Genomic DNA, 10925 nt, shown 5'->3' on the forward strand with positions numbered 1-10925 from the left:
CTATTCGGGCGCGGCCGTTTCCCAGCGATCGGTGCGCCACCATGCCGGCTATTGCGGGAACAACTGCGGGAACAGCATCCACCACCCCTGCTTCATTTCGCAAGTGGCGTTTGTCTCGGCAGGCTGCTGTGAATTCATGCACCTAATATGTTTTGAAAAATCATGAGTATGTTTTAGCTGGACGTGCCAGCCCCTCACAGCTCTGCAGGGCCCTAGAGAGTGCGCTCAAGGTGAGCCATAACTAAGTATACGCCAGGTTTGCACACGCTACAAAGCGGGCTTGAATGCACCTTGCCGTCCGTTGTTCGCATCCAAATCAGGGACTTAGGGGCCATATTTTGCCGTGGTTTCAGCTGTCGACTGCTGCACTCAGATTTTTTAGGCATTTTTTTACACGTAGCTTGCAGGTCGGTGTGCCATGGTTGTAATTAGTGATTTGCTGAAGCTATTCGTTAGAGCGTCATTGCGCTTTGGTTAAGTGCACTAAAAGCTAATGCATGCGAGCACAATATATTCATGCAGGAAACATGCTAACAAAATAAGCTTCAGCATGGTCGATGTTTATCCCTCCCTGAGGTTTCTGCGTTACCTGCATGCTGCTTCGTACGGAGCATCGCACAATTACAATCAAAGCAAGCAGAAGACGCTCATTCAGAAACATCCCGAGCAAACAAGCGTCTGATGTTTGGAGATTATTCGACTATTAAGTGCTTGTGGGACTCAGATTGCTGAAGCTGATGGGTGGTAATTCTGAACCGGAATTGTTTTGGTTTTCAAGACGAAGGGCGATCCGTTGCAGCTTTTAAATGTGCGGATATTAACCGACGTGCCATTATACATAGCGAGAATCAGTTCCCTTCAAAGTAACTGCCGTCAAGAGCATAAAAAGTCAACGGTTCCCCTCTACAGCAGCAACCTCGGTTAGGAACGGGCTACGGTGAAAGCTAATTTCTAGGTACGGCCAAGCATTGGCGTAGGCGGGGTGGGTGGGTGAGGGGGGGCGCTTTAGTGTCAGAACACCCCCCGTAATTTTCTGAGCGTTGCACGTTCCCCTCCCCTTTCAGAGAATTTTGTCGCCCATCCTATTTACATTCCGAAAATATAAGATAAAATGAAAAGCCTGAGATAAGAACAGTGCCAATCTGTTGATAATTCGTCACTGGGGGTGCGCAGTCTTTTTTTAGGGCGCAGGCCTTTGGCGGCGGGCCATGGGCTAAGCCACGTCGCCGTCGTCGTTGCCGAGAGAACGATGGCAAAACTGAAGAGTTAAAGAAAGCAAAGCAGGAGGATGACAGGAAATTTGGAGGGACGATTGGCTCACCCTGGCGCTGTGAAACCTTTCTTCTAAAGTGTGCAGGTGGGGGGGGGGGGGGCGCAGAGGAGGGGGCGATTGGCTGTACCCGTGCGAGGCGCTCGATTACATGAGGCTTGGCGAAAACGTGAAGCGGACGTCTACATAACCCTGATGGGCGTTCGCGTAAGACGCAGTTTGTGGTCCTTTCCGAGGACGCACTTCGCGCGGCTGAAGCAGGGGGGCTCACAATAGCTGCAGTGGAGAGAACCCAGGAGTGAATGCTGCCTCAGGGCATTGCAGCTATCAGGAGAGAGTGCTGAACTGTGAGTTAGGCAACCGGTGGCGCGCGTCGTCAGCCGCTGCAGCTAAACGAGCTGCCAGAGCGAAGGTCCAGCACCGCAGACGCCAGAACTCCGAGTGAGTGCTGAACAATGAGCAAGGCAACTAATGCATCTGCTCCGTCGGCCACTGCAAATACAAGTTTTCTGTAACCATACAAATATGTCCGTCTGAAATTCTTTGCCTCACGATATATTGAAGTGACAGGTAAACAGCCGCGCCCAAATATCCCATTAGGGAGTATCGTAATCACCACTCAATTTTTTGTGTAGATATTACACAAAACGAGGTATCTAATGCACTGGCTTTGTTAAAACAGAAAAAACTACTGAGACATTGTCTGGGAACAGGTTCTTGTTCTTTTTATTTTTGATTTTATCAGGCGGCGTATACCTTCTCCCTCGTCCCCTCGCTAAACAAATGTTTTGGCTACGCCAATGCAGCAAAGTAGGGGGTAACCGTCTACACACAAAAAAACAAAAACGGCCATGCATGGTACAACAGGCCGTCATTTCGACAACTGCAAAGCGCGATACGGTGCATCTTCAGCCTCTGTACAGAATTTGCGATCGTTGACTGCGCTTACTCCTTTATTGTCAGCGCGCTCTCGAGTGCGCGTTTCAGCGGCGTAGTGCTGACATGTTAAAACGTACTCACAAATTTTCAAGTGAGGCCAGGACAACGAATAAGCCGCCTTATACGTAGTCCAATACGATCGGTGGCAAACAACTCTGGTGGCGGATGCATACCGTTTGATACAGAAACAAATAGCGAGGAATCTGGTGATGAGATCATCACGGTAATTGGCGTGATGGGTAGTTCTGGATACGGATTGGCTCTACATGGCTTGCGGAAGTTATTATGGATTGAATCGTGCAGCAACTTTCGTTTTCATTTTGGACTTGCATGAACGTATTTGCCTATGATGGAAGAAGCGTGAAAAATGCTTTTCTTCTTTAACTGAATGCTGCACGCGCAATGACGCTGCCCTGAGTGAAAACGTTTTATGACCATGGTTGCGAATTGGTAGCGCTACAATTCCTTGCCGGTACAGCGAGCACGAAAACACAATTGACGGCGCTGTATGCGGCGTAGTTGCTTCCAAATCACGAGTTGCGGCGCTGCTTATTGGTCAGATAAATGCATTTTTGACGCTTAGGAAGGTTGCTTGGAATAGGCACTCCTTTCGTGCGAACGCCTGCTTCTACGGCGTAGACCAGCAGTCCCGGTGGCTGATGGGAATGTAGCTTGATGAATGTCCGTAAGTCAGGCTAAAATAACTTCTCCAAACGTAATGAGTTTCTTTTTTTAAAAGTACAAAACTTTTCTTAATATTTAAAATTACTAGCGTGGAGACTTTTAAAATACTTTTTTAAGAAGTTTGCGTCAAATGGCAAACCTGCTTTGCCAACCTCTCGGACTTAGAACCTGCTTTTTATTTAAACGCGCCTTTTAATTTCGTACAACGCTAGTTTTTGTGACAAGCTTTCTTGTTTTCAATGTAGATTGCAAACAAAGAATCCGGGAACAAGAGTTTTTTGTCAAAAAACACAATTTGCACAGCCATAGGCCGGTTTCGATCATACGCACTCCGGTTCCACAACTACCCTTAATTGCTATCGAAGAGTGAGCGGCGCCTCGGTATTCGCGTTACTAGCGCCAATTTCCCCTCTAGTTATTATTCTAGGAAACTGCATGGGTGGCTGCTCTTCTCGCAGTCACCAGGAAACACCCACAGGGTGGCGCACTGCTCCCCATAAAACAGCCGCTTCCTGAGTTCGTGTAAAACTTTTTGTGTTTACTTGTGGGAGCGGACAAGACAGACAAGCATATAAGCGGCGATTAGTAGCCTACTGTTGCGCTATAAAATTGTGAAACGTAACTGATCAAGCCGCGGTGTTGTGTAGCTGGTAGGTGCCCATTTTATCATCATTCATCACCGTCACTGGCCATCCCCCTGACTGATATGTGCGGATTGGGCCATATTTTGGCGGCTAGGTGGTAACGCAGAGTAGGTTATCTGCCCATTTGGGATGACACCTTCTATTACCATGGGCTAATTTCACAAAAAGTGTGCCTATATTGACGAAAAGGCAAAAGGACTGTAATCAATCCAACTTTGTCCCTTATTTGCCACAAGCTTGTATACGCCGCGAACTTCTTCCCACGAGCAATGACTTTTTTTCCATTTCGGGGCCCAGTGTTTTTGTGATTTGCCAATTTTCTGGTGTTTGTATACAATGATTGATCGGGACAAACTTAGTGACGAACACAGCAGTCGCAACACGTACAAGAGAATGATTCCTAGTAGTTTCGCTGTAAAATAGAATCTGGTAGGAGATTCGCAACAAACAAGACTAAAAACAAAAAAAAAACATTGAGTCAAAATTGCGCACGTTAAACGTGATCACACATGGTTCATATCGTGTCATTGCCCTCACGCATGAAAATTCCGTTCAAGGAAAGTTTCCCTTCCTGATTTTGTTATGATGTGAGATAATATTTTCCTGTTTCTGACCTTGCCTGTATTTCTACTATTCGGAGCTCATCAGTATTGGAGTAAATGAATAACCAAAAAATATTTATTTCCGCGGATATCTGAATAAGTTTAACACATTTCTCTTCTTGTGAGCAGGTATTGAACATTTCTACTTGATATTCGTTGTGTTCGGTACCTCATGACCAGCAAAAGTTCGGCCGAGTGGCCGAAATCTTCAAATTTAAAGATTCTCCGTTTCTAACCATTGCATGACGTCTTATCCAATTGGTCATTGCTGCAGCTACGTGGACGTGAACATCGATAAGATCCCAGCCGGGGATATCGACGAGCATGCAGGGACGGGCCGCAACATTGGAAACTATGGCGTTCTCAACATTGTCGCCAAGGGCCTCGAACTTGAAAGCTTGGTGGATAGAGCAAAACGTTTCTTGGCGGTGAGGAATATGGCATTCATTAAACCCTACGGCATTGCTTAGAACGCTGAATATGGGTTGGCAGGAAAAGGCTTGATGCTGTTTTATGTTTGTTTATGCAATACTTCAAGTCATAATAAGGACAAAGAAGAAGTAGAAAGATGACTACATAGCATACCAGCCAAAGGTAGTCATACCGTCTCCTAGAAACATCAAGAAAAAATAGCAAATCGAAAGTTACCACATAGGAAAGAGCTGATAAATTAACCTATGTAGATTTCGCAACGAAAACACAGTGATAAGAACACAATTTTTTTGCCAGAAAAACCAACATTTGCAAGTGTTTGTGCGAGCGAATATGGAGCGAAGGAAATAGGGTAGGATGTTTCGAGGAGTCAAACCTGAGCTTCTGCTTCCAAGGATTCACAGGAAATTTTATTTTGTCGCCCCTTGGAGACTCCAGCATTAGAATTCTGTTTATTCTACATGTATTTGGTAGGGAAATTACGGACAACAAAATGGCGGTAAAGAAAAAATAAAGGAGCATACTGAAAAAAAAAAGAAATGGGGAAGGTTTTCAGTGCAATAACACTCACAAACTACTTATTACCGCAGCGTAAGATAGTCAAACAACACAGAAAACATAAGACAGCCATTCCTAGTAGGAAAGAACAGTGACCAAGAGGTAGCCAGAAGGGGAAGTAGGGAGGGGAATCGGTTTAGGGGAAGTTGTCTTGGTTCCGCAGACATTTTTGGTCACTCGAGGCCCCTAAAAGCTTTTTGCGGGACAAATTAACCAAGTCTGTCCGGAGCATTTCCCGCGTGTTCTGATCTCGTATTTTTAACGCCAAACCAAATATACCCAAAGAAGAGTGCCATTATTTAGCAAATCAGCTGAGCTGGGCTTGTCCAAAACACGGCTGTTAAAAAGCCCCGTTCAGTGTTTAGGATTTTGTCCATTGTGAGTGCACGACGGTTGCGGTGAGCAGTCGCAATATATAAAGTCTAAACGACGGCATGTAGGGGCTTCGAGTGTATTTGAAGTCAATTAACCGCCATTGTTCGCTTTTTTTGAATTTCTAGCTCGGAAGTGCTGTTGAAACGATAAAAACGTTTGTTTTACACAAATTCCGATACATATGTATGATCGAACGTGTCAGAAATAGCAATAAGACTTACAAATCGACCTTTTAATTGATATATTTTGAAGGCTGCCCAAGCTATCCAATAGTTTTTATTCTAGCCCGTAAGAAACGCATTTTTGCTAATAAAGTGAAAATCATTTTTCAGGACGTCAAAAAATTACAGAAACAAGGAGAAGACAGAAAACTTTTCATCGGAATGGGCTTGTATGCATTCAAAGAGGGGAATGGTCTTGATACGTTCAAGAACATTTTCAGGAAACTTGTAAAGTGAGTTTTCAAATTACTCCATGCCTTTTGTTATGTCTCAACGTGCGCTTCAGTGAGCGCATAGGGCAGTGGACCAAATTGCTTCCGCCATACTACTCGTATTCGCGACATACTTGGACCGCATGTCTTCAGATGTGCGCCGAAGTGCTGATGAAAGCGTTTTTTTCTGCGAGGAGCGCATCGTTGGGAATAGCAAATGAAGTTTGATTGAAGAGTTTTTTGCTACGCTGCTACGAAATCTTGCATGGGGTCGCCTACGGCTGCGCGCAACACTTCTCTTATAGCAGTGGTCCTGAGGGCGAAGTATATAAGCAAAAAATTCTTCGACTACTATTCGTGACGCCACGGTTCATGCGAGTCAATATTGCATGAATCTAGTGAAGCCAATGGTACAGGTTAAAGAAGCAAGATAAGCTACTGCAGCATTGTTTTTTTAACACGATAGTGTAACTTTTATTTGGTGATCTTGGAAAACGCTGAAGAATCTCATTTCTCTCGCTCGCGAACTGAAAACGCAATGTGGTGCGCCGGCCAAGTTCCGGCTTCACAAGGCCACACCGCGGAGTTTCTCACACGCCCCAAAACAACGTGCCAACTGCAATCGAGTCATCATGTTTGCTTCGTTGGCAGCGGCATGTATGAGGAGACCCCAAAAGATCCGCATGACAGTCGTGTATCCTTCCTTGTCGGTGGTGTTTTTCCCGTGGATATCTGTGCAACATAGAATAGAACAGCATTTGTGTAACGGCTGCTCCCAGATGGAGAAGTTGTGGAAACTCGTATGAGTCTTCGCACACCTTGTTGTATTTATATTGGCGGTGAGATGAATGAGTGGCGCCCCCTGGCTCCGACGTCGGCTTAGGGACTCGTGCCGCTGTCGTCTGCTACACTCCGCTTGTGAGGGGCAGCAGCGTCTGTGCTAGAAATCGCCCACTTTGGTGCTTTACGGCATTAAAAAGCGTGTTTCTAGTAATCTGGTTATTTTTGCCAGCTTATAACACTTCTGAATAATTTCAAGCTGTATCCCGCATAAGTTTGCAACACAGGAGGGGAGAGAGAGAACACCTTTCTTCAAAATATCGAGCAGAAGACCTTCTGTAACTAGTCCTTTCTAGCCTATTTGCGAGATACAGCGGTCAGACCTCCTCGATATGTATTCGGAATTCTTAGGCTTCCCTACAGCATTTTTGAAATGCTCTTATGAAGACTCAATAGTGTAATGCTACGTAACAAGCAGCGGGCCCTATATACCCGCATCGCACAGCAGGAAATAAAGCGGCTGTCTTCTGTTTCTTCCGTTGTTGTCTTGTATCGGATGACTGTTGTTTTTTTCTGTGCCCAACTCATTCTTTTGCTGCACCGTCATAAACATCTTATTAGTAGGTTCGGAATGTTTGGGAGGCTTACAAAGATCGTGTGCATATTTTCTTCAGGCTGTATGGCATACATTCCTTCTTCACAAATTGGGTTTCGTTTTGGCTGCGTGCAAGAAGGTGCATATCCGGAGCGTGAGTTGTTTATTCGCTTGCAAATACAATAAGAAGGTTTTTGCTACGCCACCACAATCGCGCACCAGACGACGTTGTCCAGAGTACTCGAAGGCGGCTTTTGTGCTCCGAATTTCTATTGTAACCATCGTTATGATAACGAACTGACTCTCAACCCGAACAATTATGACATGATTTCGATGTTGAAAGCTTGATATACTGGCTAACAAACGCAGTAAATAGAACACGGGCTTATATTACAAGAATCCAAACCGATGAATATTTCCAAGCAGCTGTTTTCCAACCCTTCCAGGCGGAAAGAACAAATCCTGGTCTACTCGGGATGGCGTTCTATGAATTGAACAAAATTACTCTTACTCTCTCGTCCTGGACTGAAGACCCGGCCCCATCAGCTCGATTTCACTGTTAAATAGTGTTTTCTTCTCCTCCGCCTGCTCCCCCTCCTCCTATTGAGTGCAGTTTTCCGAAAACGCATCTCTGAATATTGGGAAGATATGGCTGTTGGAAATGTACCGAAATATCCCTTCAGGTCTGAGCAAACATTGTGTTACTGTATCTTTACCGTAGACGTGACTCGTTTTGCTCAATAAACGTCCATACCGGTTAGAATCCTGGTATAAAACCAGCACGCGCCTATACACACAGTGCGTTATTTGAAACTCAACCTATAGTTTTTCCAGCCCATAGTATATGTCGGTATACTTTCCTGTAGGACAACATAAATTCATACAATACTTTCGAGCCTTCAAAAAGGTTGCAAAAACGGTTGTACCTTACATATGATTACCGGCAATCTTAATGCCTTCTGGCTAAACCGACAGCCCCGAAAGCTCGGAGGTTCTTTGTTTTCGTCTTGTATTTTCCCTGTTGTCGGTTACTAGCAGGTGGCTGTTGCCTTCGTTCAAAAGATTGCTTAATTCGAAGCTGACGCATAGCTCCGACTCTTCGCGCTCCGCCGAGGACCGGATTCGCAAGGAATGGGGAGACGTCAACAATGGATCTTCCGTAGCGTCGTCCAAAGCTATACTTTAACTCACGCCTTCAGCTATTGTATGCGAGTTTAAGTCTATTATTGCGATAAAAAGTTACGCGCAAAGAAAATCTAGCGTGGACAAGCATGAGACGTCAATCGAGCGCAAAGAAACATCGCGGAGTGCGAACCCGAGTGAAGCAGGCGACAAATGCAAGACTCCCTAAGCCCACGTCACGTAGGCGCGCTGCGCAGCGCCGCCCGTATTCGCGCTCACCGCCAATACCGAAAAAATGAGCCTTGGCATATTGCTACCTTTTATAACATCAAAATAGGTGACAATGCTTGGAATGCTTAAATGCTTGGATATAGGTTTGAGTGACCCTTTTGACGTATGTTATATCACCTTAGCCGGAACAACCACCGGTTAATTGAAAGGACACTGTTTTAGTGTTGAAAGGACACTGTTTAGTGTTGTGCTGCTGCCTGAAAGAAGCTACCTACGCAAGACTTCCTTAGTAAACGGGATAAGCGCAAACTTTCTATTGTAGCTGTTGAATTATTATTGGACTTCCTCGAAGAGATTTGCCTCGCAGGCAAAATTTGTGTTTTTTGACGGCATTGGTGTTTCCGCACATTTTTTCAGCGACCCCGCCTACTACACGGTGTTCGCCATCACGTCGACCACTCAGTTGCCGGCTCGTGGCTTCTGTACGGTGCAGCCAACAGGAACGCGTTTGCGACTAAGTAACCTGTATCCGGCTATTGTAAGTAGATCATTTTTTTGCTCATGTTCTTGTTACATAAATGGGTTGCTGAGTTAGTGTAACCCAACCTTTCGAATTCTGCGTGCATTTGTAACCCTACCTGCAAGCATTGAGTGCTGTAATTCGGGCCAGCAGACATTTTAAAAAGAGTAGTCATTATTCGGGCATATAAACGCGTATACTGTGGTATGTCTGTTTGTCTGTCGTTCTGTCTCTTCGTCTTTCTCTATCTCCGTCCATGCGTCTGTATTTCTGTCTTTCACTGAATTCAAGCACATGACCGAAAGACATGCGATAAAATGCTTGAAAACGAAAAACATAAATATGCAAAGCCATAAGAAACTCCTGCATGTCAAGATTACTGTCCACAGAAGATGCCTAGGGCATAGGTAAAGCAAGATATGGGGGCGTAGCCTTTAATACAAGCACTATTTTAGGTAAAACTGCATACTGTATAGATTTTACAATAAGAAAAGAGATAACCATGTGTTTAAAGTACTGTTCAAAAGAGGCGAGATACAGGAGACGCGATTTATTTTTTGTAAGTGGATACTACTACTGGGCAAAAATAGCCGCGAATGGGAGTGGGAGTAAAACCGAAAAGATGTCAAGTGACCTTTGCCAAATACGAAAGAAAACTATAGAGAAACCTTCATTTTGTTTGCCATCAGAGGAGCGGAAGACGACAAGAGCGTGAGAGGTGGGAAGACAAAAGCTTGGGGGTTGTTACGCCAGAGTGGCTGCGGAGGTCCATCAGCTTTGCGACGTTTTCGGTGACGCAATCATATAAGGTGCCAATTTTTGATGTGTTCATTTGCCCAGAATTTTGTCTAATTTGCAAGGTGGAATACGTTTCTGCAAAGAAGTTTGGCATTTATTGAAATGTACTTATACAGTTTGCACATGTTAAGGCTGCTGGTGGTCATAATATCATGTGCCGTGGCCCTCTAGTGCCTTAGCGTTCACCTGCTAGCTGTGGAAAGGGCATAAGGCAAAGTGCTGGGCAACTTACGGTGGTTCTCAGAGATCGTAACACGTGGAACGAGTGTGGTCGCTCTATGTCATGAGCGATGGTCATAAATACTTGGCGCTTACGGTGACAACGGTTTTTAAAATCCTCTGTTATTTCTAGTCGTTCTTTCTTTCAGAACCACGTTATGGCATTTCCTTTTTGACATTCGTCGTAGGTGCAGGCGTCGCCGCGTAACTGAGAGGCGTCAAAAGCCAATCGGGTAATGCAGTCATAAGCGTTCCAATCTCGGGAACCACTGGCGCTTTTCATACATCTACCCGTTATTTAGCGCAAAGAAAACTGTAGGTGCCTTTGAGGCCGAATACACCTGATTAACCGGCAGCGCCCGTGTTAATGTAGTTACGAACGCTGGTTGTGTTGGTTTTTACGATAGCAAGTGAAAAAAATAGCAGTGCAGCACCGGTAGGTGGGGGAGGAAAATTAAGCACACGAAGAACAGAACTCCCGCATGCACAGTTTCAGGCATGGGGCGCACGAGCACTGCGAAGGTGGCAAATTTGGATTGCGTTGCGCGTTCGCAGTGAAGAAGTGGAGGCGCTACAACTGATTATGGCGAATCGCTGCTCTGAACTTCCGGCGGCTAACAATTGAGCGGAACGGCCTTTTTATTTTGTATTGCCAGCGAGGTTTTACAAAAACGTGAAAAGAAGGGGGCGAATAGAGTTGAGGGCTTTGCGGAACCTCGTTTG

General features: G+C 45.2%; 1 long non-coding RNA gene across 1 annotated transcript; it reads left to right on the top strand.

Moving 5' to 3' along the window:
- Positions 1–4451: 4451 nt before the first annotated feature.
- LOC144149534 (uncharacterized) lies at positions 4452–9204 on the top strand. The gene is made up of 3 exons (XR_013318329.1): positions 4452–4567; positions 5837–5958; positions 9083–9204. It is a non-coding gene; the product is annotated as an uncharacterized LOC144149534 (long non-coding RNA).
- The last annotated feature ends 1721 nt before the right edge of the window (positions 9205–10925 follow it).

The sequence above is a fragment of the Haemaphysalis longicornis genome, unplaced genomic scaffold, assembly GCF_048455015.1.
Source record: "Haemaphysalis longicornis isolate Haplotype H1 unplaced genomic scaffold, Haemaphysalis longicornis Haplotype H1 scaffold_8, whole genome shotgun sequence".
Taxonomy (NCBI): domain Eukaryota; kingdom Metazoa; phylum Arthropoda; class Arachnida; order Ixodida; family Ixodidae; genus Haemaphysalis; species Haemaphysalis longicornis.